This window comes from Colias croceus, chromosome 11 (genome assembly GCF_905220415.1).
Source record: "Colias croceus chromosome 11, ilColCroc2.1".
Classification (NCBI taxonomy): Eukaryota; Metazoa; Arthropoda; class Insecta; order Lepidoptera; family Pieridae; genus Colias; species Colias croceus.
This window is the reverse complement of record NC_059547.1, coordinates 5,172,052-5,185,106: the sequence shown is the minus strand read 5'-3', so window position 1 is coordinate 5,185,106 and position 13,055 is coordinate 5,172,052. Positions and strand designations below refer to the sequence as shown.

Sequence of the window (13,055 nt, the reverse complement as noted above, 5' to 3'; positions counted from 1 at the left end):
GCATGAATATAATATAAATTATATTACTTTTTGACCTAGTGATTCTTGAACATAGAGTTCTACTTTGTGCTTGTACTTTTTCTCTAGATTTTTGTAATGCATTGTTAAAATAAATTTGTTTTTTTTCGCTTTATTAAAACAACTAAATCTATATATATGACATTATTTTTTTTTTATAAATTTGGCTACGGTATATGTAGAGATTATAAATATATTTGTACGATACGTAGCTACTAGATATGTTATGATTTAACAACATATGCAGTTTAAACATAATTCAAACAGGAATGACGGTGATAAACACCAAACTTTATGTACACTAAGGAATGGTTGAATTTCTCGCCCAATGACTGGAATCCCTCGTAAATACCACAATATTTGATCCGAAAAATCCATAAAATTAAGCTGCTGAAAATGACATGTCAAAGGCAGAGGGTGCTTTGAGACAGGGATACACTGAGATGATTTATTATAATTTACTATCTTATTACTAAGACGTATTTTTCTGACAAGGATTAAAAATAATAGTTAAAGGTTTTAGTTATTTTTTGAGGTTTAAGTTTTATCGAATGAATAATTCAAAATAATTCACTTATACTAAAATCCTAAAACTAGGAATACATTCGTAAACCGCACTATCAGAATTCTCCCAAATAAAAAAACCTTTGTTTTCTATTTACTTTATTCTTATTGCTTATATTAGATTAACTGAACACATTTTTATATCTTACTTAAATTCTCTGTTTGTTCCACTATAACCACATTTCTATCAGGTACCAAATAGAGCGACAAACCTTTCTAACAATTAAATATCATAAACAAAAAAAACAACACAAATGGTTGGAAATTTGTACATGAAGCTTACTGCGTCTCGAGCCTTATAAGGAAAGCTGCGTCAGCGTGACGCCGGGCGGTCATTGTCGTCCGATATAACATCAAAATTGCATCCGAGATGTCCCTTTATCTACGACGATCTAAATAATCTTTGGAAGCTAACGCCTTTGATGGACAATGCTTAAGATTAGTTTGGAAGTTGGCAGTGGGTTGAATTTGGAATGCGGTTTGGTAAATGGTCTTAGACGATTTTATTTACAAAGATCACGTTAATTTTTAAATTCGTATGAATATGCAACTCTCGCAATAATTGTATTATTGTGATTGATTGGATATTAGATATTGTAATGTATCTTCGAGAATGCTTGCGTAAAATCAGTCAAGGAAATTATAATAACATTTATCATGTCACGTGACATAAACTAATGAGTAAAGAATGAATGTCACGTAAACAGAAACAGATGTACAAAAGTTTAATTATTGGCATCGTCTTCGCTGCATTTGTATTTCGCAAATGACTGGCAAAGACTAATGATTTAAAACATATTGTTCCCATGTTCTTGTGCGCTAAGAAATTCTCCATTGCGCCGACCCACTTTCTTTAGAAAATATGTCGTCGTTATTACTTTCTTGTGAAGTAAATAAGACCTTGACTCCCTCGTATTGGACCTTCATTTGCATAGTGAATTATCATATTGCAAAGTTGTAGAAATTTTTCAAAGAAATAGGCTCTAAGAGAAATTTGTTTAACATTTATATTTGAGAGTCATATTTCCATAGGATGTAATTACTCGGCTTACCCTAACGCCTTAGCTTAATTTCAAGCTTTGTTATTAAAACGGTAGTCGTAAATTCAAACGTGGTAACGAGCTAAATTCTTTTAGTTTACCATGATTTTCGCAAAACCGTCAAACTGTTTGGTACATTTTCTATATCATTAAACACAATAATAGCTTCGGTTTGAACAATATCGATAAACAAGTAAGGACATTACGAACTAAACCATTCAGACGAACAATAATTTTGATCGCAGATAGCTTCGCTAATTAACCATATTACCAAACACAAACACAAATATACGAGCTTCATTATCAGAATCGATGCAAACCCAATTATCCGTCTTGACGTATGCAAGGTAACGTCGGTGCAAGACACGGCAATGTTAAAGACTGATTAGAGCGTGTTCTATGGATCAATTAAACACCTGACATGTTTACCTGCATGCTCTAAACATTTAATTAAGTTGATTACAAACTTCTCTTGCATGTACGAAGCTCTTGCCTATTTAAATACCTTCTAATTGCCACACAGAATCAAGGTAATTTTATTTCACTTCTGCAGTAATAATTTTTGTATTTATTTTAATCTACGTACAATTTTTCATTTTACAATGTCATGTTTAATTTGACATATATCTGATTATCCTACTTCTCATTAAAAGTGAACAATATTGAGCAACCTCCCGATTGTAACAGCCATATCGCTGTGTGAGTGATACATCAATGCAGTCTGAGCGGCAAGACGTCGACAAAAGACGTTAATGAGGAAATCGTGTACACAAGCAGCTCTTGTAGGGAATTCAATTTTCTGATAGAGTGAAAGTAACCTGTCTCCACAGAACCATAGCTCACACCTCACAATGACAAGTCTGTGAATCAAAAGTTATGCCTCTTTGCGCATCATTACTTTCCAGATTACGCTGAGTTGTTTCATTGTTTAGTCGCCATTATAGAAAAGTCATTATGAATCGATATTTCACTTTAAGAAAGTTCGAGCAGATTCCGGTTATATCTGTTCTTTAAATTTGTGTTAAGTTGGGATTAGATGACTTCGATGTTTGTAATTTATAAAAGTTTTCAGCTCAATTAATAGTATTATTTTCAGAATTATGTAAATATTTTATACAAAATAGAATGTGTATGTAAGATAATAGAAACAAAATATTAATAAAAAAATATTAAACGCAACTGAAAACATATAAAGATGAGGAAGTTAAAAAAAGAATAAAGAGATGAAGTAAACAGAGACACGAATGATTGAGCAATGTTCCTTAATATAATTTCCAGATGAATCCTATATTTCCACGATATTCCCACATTTCGCATATTAATAGCGTATTAAATTGGCACAGATTCTAATATATCGAACGCGCGTATCGTAATGGGTCAATAAAATAGATAAGGAAAGCATAAAAATGACAGAGGCTCGAAAATATATAAGATGAACTAGGCCGGGAGAAGGAAAACACAAAGTTAAATTGGAAAGTCGCAAGTCGCAACATCTTGTGCGGTGCCGCTTGGGAATCATTTTAATTGTTTCTGTTTCATTCGTGACACGCACACTTCACACGACTTTGGTATTACTTTAACTTTTCTTGCTCACGCTTATGTAACGTATCACCTCCTAACCTCAATTGGATCATGTATCTCTTAGAACACGCACTTTCAATAAAAATAAGTGTTTTTTTATTATGTTCAAATCTGGACTGTAATGTTATTCAATTGATTAGTTAGTACAGGCTATATCATTTAGTAACTTGGCTGAAAACAAGAGCCAAGGTGCATCAAAATTAAATACAAACATATATCAATCGTTCGACTACATAAAGATAAATAATGTTTCATTTAAATGCAATATACCAGTCTACTTAATAATAAATTTATTGGCTATCTTGCGCAATTTCGAACAAGCTTCACTAATGGAATATTTGCGTGGAAGCTCGATCCATTCCTTTTAATCGAATTACACGAAGCGAACATCGAGACTCGCCACAGAATTACATATTAACAAACGCGAGCCGATAATCGATTTCTCGCCTGATAACGATAATGCATCGAGTATCGAGAGTGGTTGGTAGCAAACAGGCTACGGACAAGTTGCCTACGTGAGCCGAATGTTACAAACTCGATCCATTTCAATTACGTTCACGATCGATACCCAAATTTGGAAGACGCTAAAGGTAACGAACTTTGACATGTAGATACGTATGTTGTAAATTCATTGATGCATCGACTCTTGAGTTGTTCGGATCCCATTACTTTCACTCGAAACGTGGAATTGGTTTCACGTGCGTCTCTTAAAACACCGAAATCCCTCATACATCAACGGATCTGTCAAACCAATTTCGAATTTAATCCTTCCATTCCGAACACACCTCGGCTAAATGTAGACAAACAGCGAACTTCGATATTCAATCAAAATAGGATATCGCTAAAACAATTTGCCTATTTAAATAGAGTTCAACTAACCGGGACGTTAAACAAAGCTCTAACCCGTTCTATAATTAATTGAAATCGATTCACATTCAGTTGCGTTGCATTAAATTTCTCATCAATTCACTTGCATAGACCCCAACGTAATTGCAAAGAGCCGCGTCAGCTAAGATTTACCAATTAAGAGAATCGGCAGCGGAACCACTTGCTCAGTCAGCGTGGTGCGCCGCCCGACCCGACCTCCATCCTGAGCCGCACATATTATATTGTTTCTTTTTACATTCATATACAAAACCTTCGAAAACTTGAAAGCCTCGTAGGTTGGTCGTTCAATGTGATTTATAAATAGTTCTTAACACTACAATTTCAAATTATTATAAATCTTAAAAAATATCCTTCAAAACTGAATACAAACCAACTGATAAAGCTATCGGAAAATATGACACCTAATAAGCCACCTATTGCTGTCCCAAAGTAGGGTCATAAAAAAAAAGAATTCAATTTAAAAAAAAGCTTTAGGTATAAAATAAGATGCCAAAGCTCTAATAATTAATAATATTTTGTTATTACTTCTATCTTAATACCTTTAAATTAACAATATCATCCTTTATTTCCCAAAAAATATTGCTCAAGTGTTTAAAAGAGAATGATTATTCGGGAGCAAAATAGCGCATTGAAATGGTAACGATATCTTAACAAAACGAGTTTGAGCCAGATTCACCTAATACAAACATTCTTTTAGACAGAACAGCGATCCAGTTAGAGCGTTTGCATAACAATGGGAAAAGGAAGCATTTCTTTTTGAAACTCATCTCTGTTACACGAAACTGAGAGATCGCAATGAAGAAGAAAGAAGCAGAACATTACAAAATACAAAGCAAAGGTAAATTAAACTGCGAAAGCAAATAAGCATTTGAATGTTATTATTTACTTTTTACATCGGTAATGCAATATTCCACGCAGTACTTTAAGTGTTTTTCTCTATAGAAAACTTCTGTCTCGCTAGGTTGAAACGAACTTTCATTAAAATGAATACTACCTTTAAAACGTAATTATTTTCAACGTATCTATTCATTTTTATGAATAAAACTTTCTGTTTGTGTATTGTTACATTCCTATAATTAATATCTATATAATTGAAACAGTTAAAAAGTAATTTCTAATATCTACGCACTCATCACAATAACACTGATCGAACACATTTTAAAAGTAATCGTAATCCAATAATTATAAATTATTAATAATTAATAGTATAACATCTTCAAATCTGTAACACAAGCCGTGTAACACGTAATGAATAATAATTCACGAATCACAGCCTATTAATTGTCCTAAACCAATACTTCCCTGTTTAGGATTCAGTGTGTTCACGAACGATAAACTGGCCAGACTTAATAACTGACAATAATATCTACTGAGCGCCCATTATTGTATGCCCGGGTTGCCCCATGCCAATACAATGGTCTAATTGAACGTCGATTGTTTTCTTTACGTTATGGCTGTAAAGACTTGCTGAAACCAATTTTGTTTACAAATACCAGTTGGTGTCTGTCTTTAATTTTATGTCTTAACTATCCGTGTTAAAGTTTTCAATCTCTTAGAAGATTGATGATTGATTAGAAGATTGATCTTGGAAGTAATGATTTTATCATATTACATGAAACTATAATAGACGATTTGTCGATGTTTTAATAATAATAATTTTAATAAAGTTTACCCAATATCAGTAGATATTCAACAATCAAAGCAATCACGTGCTCAATTTATCTCTAGTTCTTCTTCAGATTTTTTACGGAATACAACCTTATATTTCAGGTATATAATCACACAAATGCAACGCTGCGTATTTGGTATTGTCACATCAGTGTTTGCTGTTTGAATGGCGTGTTCACACAGCTTCATCAACCCTTAGAATGCAAATCTACCAAATCACTGAGGAAATTCATTTCCGTACGTGTTCACACACTTAGCCTGTCTGTCAATAGCTCGCATGTTTACAATAAGCGATATACAGCCAGTCCTCTGTGACTGATACAGGTGTCGCGTTCGCGCAATCACGTCACAATACGATTTCGCCCGAACTGTATTGCTTTGTGGTCTAAGTTTTGAGCTTTCGAAACATTTAAACGGCCGCGGCATAGTGATGTAATGGGTACAGTTAATAATGTATGGAGATAGGATAGATAACCTCAGAGCTAGCTTTATTCCAAACACTAGTGATTTGAATTCAATATACGAGTAAGTGCTATCTATATACAAAGCAGAATCAAACTAATGAAAAACACATCCGCGAAGAACTAACTTACAACGATATTAAGATTATATGAATAAAATACAATGTATGGCGATATAAAATGTTCTTGAAAATTCTTACACATTGAGGCAAACATTAAAGATGGATACAATGGAAAATGTTTGTCGCCTATACCTTTGTGCTTGCTGAAAGCACGGGATTCACACGCTCACAAAACCGCCGATTTATTCGAAATTTTCATGCAACGAAACAAATATCTAAAAGATTCCTGAATCCGACAATACTTGAACCCATATTAACAAAATATCTAGTGACACAATCCTCGAAACACTTTAAGGAAAATCCAGTCAATTTTCTATAAAGCAATTTTATTTACTGCATAAAGTGACCGTACCAAAACCTCCTTTTTATTAAGCTTGAATCCTCGTTTGCAAGTACATTTCCGAGAATCTAATTTTCTTTCAAGGGTAAAATGCACAAGAAGAGGGTTGAATAGACCAAACATCCAGAGCCATTTTATTAAACGACTGCTCTCTGTATCACTATAAAACTACGACGAATTGTTTGTATTTCCATCCTTTTATATATTCTGTTTTCCATGTTGTTTTAATGGCATTGAAGAACAAATTTAAGAAAATTGAATTTCATTAAAGCGTTATTTGAATCCTGAAGAAAATCCTTTTTATTTTAACAGTCTTCGTTTACTTTTCCTGATGAAGTGTAAATAATGAAACCTTTAAAGTATTTTTAATTATCAGAAAGTAATATATTTTTATTTATTGCGCGAACGAATTTCACAGAATATAAATAAACAATGGGTATATTTAACACCGATTTAATAATGAACAGATTTATAGGGAAACACAAAAATTGTATCGTTTTATACGGTATAGGAAACAAGTGTTGCGTTAAATTGCTGCAGCTTTGCGAAATTGCATTTTTGCCGATGCTAAATTTTTGCTTTATGCTAAATGGAGCATGTGACACAATATATTTTGTCAAGAACTTATCTAATAGTGGTAACACTTTGTCAGTATTTTCGAAGCTTATTGGCGATTTTCAATTCGTGAAAATGACTACAGTATAGATACATTTTTTAAGTAAGTGATAAAATGTAGTTTCGTAGTAGCAGTCAATTTGTTTCGATAAAAAACTTTGTAATTTAATATGTTTTTGGTATTTCTGATAAAATATAACGAAATAAATATTTTTACAGAGAAATTAATATCATACAGTTTATTAATATCACCGATCTACTCAACAATAAAATTGGTATTTTTTCGGGGAAAATTCTTCAAAAAATAAACAATTTTATAAGTAGATACTAAAGATGTTATAAACACATTATTCTTATTAATTGATGTTGTTTTCATGTTTTCTTATGAGTATGTGTATATATTGTAGGTACTTCAGATTTATGTTGCGTACATTAGGATTTAAGATACTTAATAACAAAGCTTTTCATCGTACAACGATCTCTTCAATGATATTTTTGTAAAATAAATCATTTAATTAATTATCTAAGAAAAATATAACTTAAACACAATAATATGTTCTCTTGTTTACTACTATTTTGTTAAAAATCTAAAAGCATGGAAAAAGGAAATCATTGCGAGCACATTTGAGCGGCTCTTTGACACATATGTTCATGGAAAAAGTTTGACAAAATGTAAAAAAAAAGTAGTAAAACGAGTTGCGCGAATCAATATATGGAAACAATGCCTATCGTAGTGAAACGAACATTCAAATATGTTGAGATTTTTAAAACCAATGCATACTGTGAATGTATACTTATTTATTATTTTCAAAACAGATATACAGTAAAAATATTTACATGAAGTCGTATGTACACTAAAGTTCTATAAATGTAGAGTATTTTAGAGACAAAATTACCTATCATTATTTTTTTGTATATATTTTTGCACAATAAGATTATTTACACTTTTGTTTAGAAATATATATTACGCACATAAACTATATTCCATCTATAAACTGTATGTTTAGTTCTAATCACATGGAAAACAAAGGATAATTCCATTACTCAGCGCGAAGGGCATTGCATTTGTAGCTAAGCATTTCTATGTACTCGTAGCTAAATCGCAATTTACCACAATAGCAGGGAGCCCACGCGTGTCAGACCGCGTCCTAAGCCCAGTTCAATAAAACAGTGCACTATTCAGTGGCACCCTATCCTACAGTCGTGGTTTGATTTGTTTTATTCGTAGCCGCGTATTTTCCGCTCCCCATTGGCATGAATCAAACCGAACGGACTCATTTATTTCATTGGAACTAGGAAGACCACTCGATACACTGCATGTACGCCGTACGGCTTCCAACGAAAGGGAAGCGTAATGGGGATAGAGAGAAATCGCGCACGTTGACTCAATAAATTTATAAAACTATAAAGTAAAGAGGAAAAATACAAACCTTGTTACTTAAAATAGATTAACTTTAAGTTTTAGAAGCTTTCAAAATCTGGGCAATTACGGTAATTTAGAAATGATCCCATTTAGCAAAGATACCGTGAATCCAACCGGGGTCGCGATTATCTTAATTTTCATATCTAATAATAGCACCGTTCGGTAATGCTATCTCATTTAATTAACTTAATGAACTGCGTTCGTGTAATCCAAACCCTATATAATAATTAACTCCTAAAACTCATCTCGATCGAGAAGCAAAGTTTACCTGAAAATGTTAGAAGTACTTGGCCAATAAATAATTTAAATGTTAATGGAATATCGCGCCTGATCCTTTCTTTACACTTTGATGGAATTCGGATTTTTATTCCATTTCTGTTGTTACGCAAAAATTATAGAAACTTAATCAATAATATTTTCACACAGTTTTCTAGCAGTACATACACATTTGATTGGCAAATGGCTGTTTTAGCATTCAGTCGGCACTTTGTATTAGCTGTCCATCTAAATATAACAGGAAAACTCTCCTTTGCTAAAAACTAACTCGAGTGGAATAGTTTCGGAGTGCGAAATAACGGGAAATGAATTTGGGAGCCTGTTTTCGAATTCGCCGTAGTTTCGGCGCTGGTAACGACAGATTTTTTTCCAAATTAATTAAAAGCTACCATGGTCTATGCTTATGCGAACGTGCTCAAAATACTTTCCAACTTTCATTACATTTAACTTTTTTCTTTTGTCGGCTGAGTCTTAAATTAAAAACTAAAGTTTCAGCCTGTCCACTCAACTTTTAAGTTCGGTAAGTTATTCATTAATTACGAATCAGTTAGAATCGTACGCCGGGGTTTCGGAATTTACTTTTTCATCTTAAACTAACGTAGACGTATAGAAATTGAAGACTTTTTAACGAATTTTAAACGCGATTTATTCATTATATTATTATGGTTAAGAAATAGCAATTTTTGAATGACCGTCAAGACGAAGTCAGTCTCCCCGTGACCACGCTCGCTGAAAGTGTTCGAAACGTCGGGAAAATAATATATACCGCGTTTAAAATCCGTTAAAAAGTCTTTAATTTCTAAATGTATACTACCGTAAATGTATGTATATAATGTATATAAATCGCGTAAAATCAAACACTAGAAAATACTAACGTAGACGTAGTTATATTTCTTTTCGATTAATAAAGTTGACTTAAATACTTACAGTTTGTTTCCCCGGCAAATCACTTCTTGATTCAATCAAGACTGTAAATTACCTGAAACGATATTATGAAAATGAATGACACACGAAATATTAAAACAAAGTGAATGCAGAGATAAAATAAGTTTGAAAATCCAATCATTGATTTCGGTTTTGATAATATTTATACAAATGCCAAAATGAAGTTATGTTGTATGGTATAGGAGGTAGCAACGATGACAAGAGAGAATTTTAGTATAGTCGGTTCTTTTAATACTGTTCCTCTTGCAAGAGAAACAGTATATCAAAAACCCAACTATACTAAAATGACTTTTTTTAAAACGTTGCTAGCTCCCGTACCAGTAAGGCTGTATTCATGGTGAAAATATTGTATATGATGTGATATTTTAATATTTTAATTATTTATTTGATTGATTTTTGACGATTACTGCGATTATTAAGTGTATTAATCAAAAGTAATGCAGCCCATTTTTTTAAATGTAAAATTAAAATAAAATATCTATAATAAAACAATTAATATCATCTCTGCAATAATAGAAATTTATTCGTTTGAATAAATGAAACATTTATTTGAAATACCGTGCAAAAATACAATTTTTATATTGAAATTTGATCATAACATGGCTTTAGCGAAACGAGGAAATCATCGTTTATCCGAAATCGTATTTGCAGTATAATAGGATAAAATTTTAAACTTCACATTGATGCTGGTTTTATCGTCCGCACGAATAATTCTCCTATAATGTTGCAGTACAATTTTTAATTACGATTCATTTTAATACTAAAGCCAAACGATGTAATTTAAAATAAAACAGGTAAACACTATGTATTGCTCGTACACTGTACAGTATTTAAATGTACATAACATTTTTTTACTTATAAATAATAGCTTTGTCTGTTTTATTTATTTATGTACTCCATTAAAATAAGTACTTAGTAATCTAACTATAAAATCACTTCAATACTAAACATAAGCAAAAGTGAAAGAATTCATTTTTAAACGTCTTTTCCTTTCTTGTTTAAAATGTTCTTTGCTTGCGTTTCATTTTTTAATTTTCCGTATTTTTCACGATTGAAAATTATAGATCGACATTTTTCATTCTAAAGACTGTTGGCATTCTATTAAAGATATTAAATGGAAATAGTTCTAGTTTATAAAACTAAAAAACACGTTTTAATAGCAAGCTGAACAAAAACAACAATAAGTATGAATTTTTACAAAAGCAAGCGTTTCTGATGCGATATAATCAAATAAATTGATTAATAGAGAGACACAGTTAACATTTTAATTTCATGATTAGGCCATTATAAATCAACGTAATTTAGAAAACATCTCGCACAACATAGTCACGTTTATATAAACAAATAATGTAAATCATGTATATAGATACCATATAAGTGTAAAAACAAAGTAGCACTAATACATTTCCCTGATGTTTAATAAAGTTTAAACTGTAACATTACACGTAAAAAGCTGTTATTATTTCCGTGCCTCGTGCCCATGGAGGTGAGATAATGAAGATTTAATGTTATTTTACTGTGGTATGAAACAGTAATCTCTAATTCATTACAATTTCTCTATTTAATAATCTTGCCTACACAGTATTTGTTAAAAGTTAAATTATTTAAACTGAGGGTAAAATGAATTCGATTTTTAGTTCTACAGCAATGCTTTTTAAATGATAATTTTTTTAAAGAATAGACAGTATTTGATCATACGCCTCATATTTTAAGTGATATAATTGTATAATAATTATAATTGTACAATCGAATACATTTGAGGTTAAAAATAAACGCGATAACGCAACGCAATCAATACATATATTTAATGGATACAATACGCAGCTTATACCACAATAAATTGTAATACCCGTCAAAAGTCCGGAACATCAGCGGCAATTCTAAAAAGTATTCACTCATGAAATCTAAACTGCTACGTAATCCATTTGTTGGATGCACGTGGACAGTGCAGCAGATCGCTTTAATTCCACTAAAAGCGACCATCTCATTGTGGCGAATGATTTTCATTTTGCGGGTAATGCGTGGATCCCAGGTGGATCCTAACGAGTGCCTGTCGAACGAGTCTTTTCGATCATCGGGCTTTTGCTGCCAATATAGAGAACGTTCCATCGCACAATTCTGCTTGAATGTTATTGTAATTTTTACTCATATTTGAATTTAATAAGAAGAGTAAAAGATTAGATGACTTTTTAACAAAAATTATTTTTAGTCTATGATATAAACGAAATATATGTATGAAATGTGTGTACAATATACTAACTACATACACTCTATATTATGCTCACAAGTTAGATTACACATTAAATCACAACTCAATTACTACATTAGCTTTGTGCTAAAATAAAGCGGTGTTTGTTAATCGAAACAACAGTTCTGCAAAATTTACGCGTGAAGACGGTTAGTGAAGCTAGGAACTAATTAATTGCGGTAACAGTGTTTGAAGCAGTGTTTAAAACAATTAGCCCACAAGCAACTCGGGCTTACACAATGATTCTAAGTAATAATCAATTGCATTGGACACAAACCTTGTTATTTGTTTGAAGCTCCGCTTAATCAAAAGCGAGGAATAATTAAACGATCTAACTACAAAAATATATTAGGGTAAAATCTTATTACGGTTCTCAAATTAAATACTTGAAACGTTCTTCCTCGTCCAATATTAAGGTAACCTTTGTCCAGTGGAACAGAAATTTAAATGAAATAATTTAAATTGGCGTAATTTAATTATGTACGTACTCCGAAGAGACAGGGAACGGTACGAATAGGAAAACAATTAAACCAACTGAAGTACGCTAGAATGACCACACTTTCGCAGTCGTCGACTTATTTCAAATGCACGGTGAATATAAAATATGCCTCCTTTGTTCACAGTGAGACTGTTTCAATGGGAAAAGCTCGCATTAGAACCTTTTGAAATATTGAAACTCTTTTCTCTATTCTAATCGATACTCTGGAATGCAACTCGAATTTCTTTGCAGGAGAAAAATTGACTATAATGGGGTGCTTTTATTTACAAATTTTTTTTACGGGCCCGTTTTAATACTATTTTGTAAAATCATCGTTTTAATTAAAACTATAATTTCAAAACTATGCTCGTCAAAAGTATCTAATGAT

The 13,055-nt window shown here is 32.0% G+C and overlaps 1 protein-coding gene across 4 annotated transcripts in view; it reads right to left on the bottom strand.

Annotated features, from left to right (window-relative positions):
• Nucleotides 1-13,055, bottom strand: part of LOC123695286 — a 117,283-nt gene that overhangs the window by 55,621 nt on the left and 48,607 nt on the right. For 2 of the 4 annotated variants that reach the window (XM_045641071.1, XM_045641072.1), the window contains exon 2: nt 9,924-9,975. The exons of 1 other annotated variant lie outside the window; for it this stretch is intronic. The gene's annotated coding sequence lies outside the window, so the exon portion shown is untranslated. Of the gene's footprint in view, nt 1-5,362; nt 5,366-9,923; nt 9,976-13,055 lie in introns of all 4 variants that reach the window. One more of the 4 variants, XM_045641074.1, reaches the window with a different exon arrangement.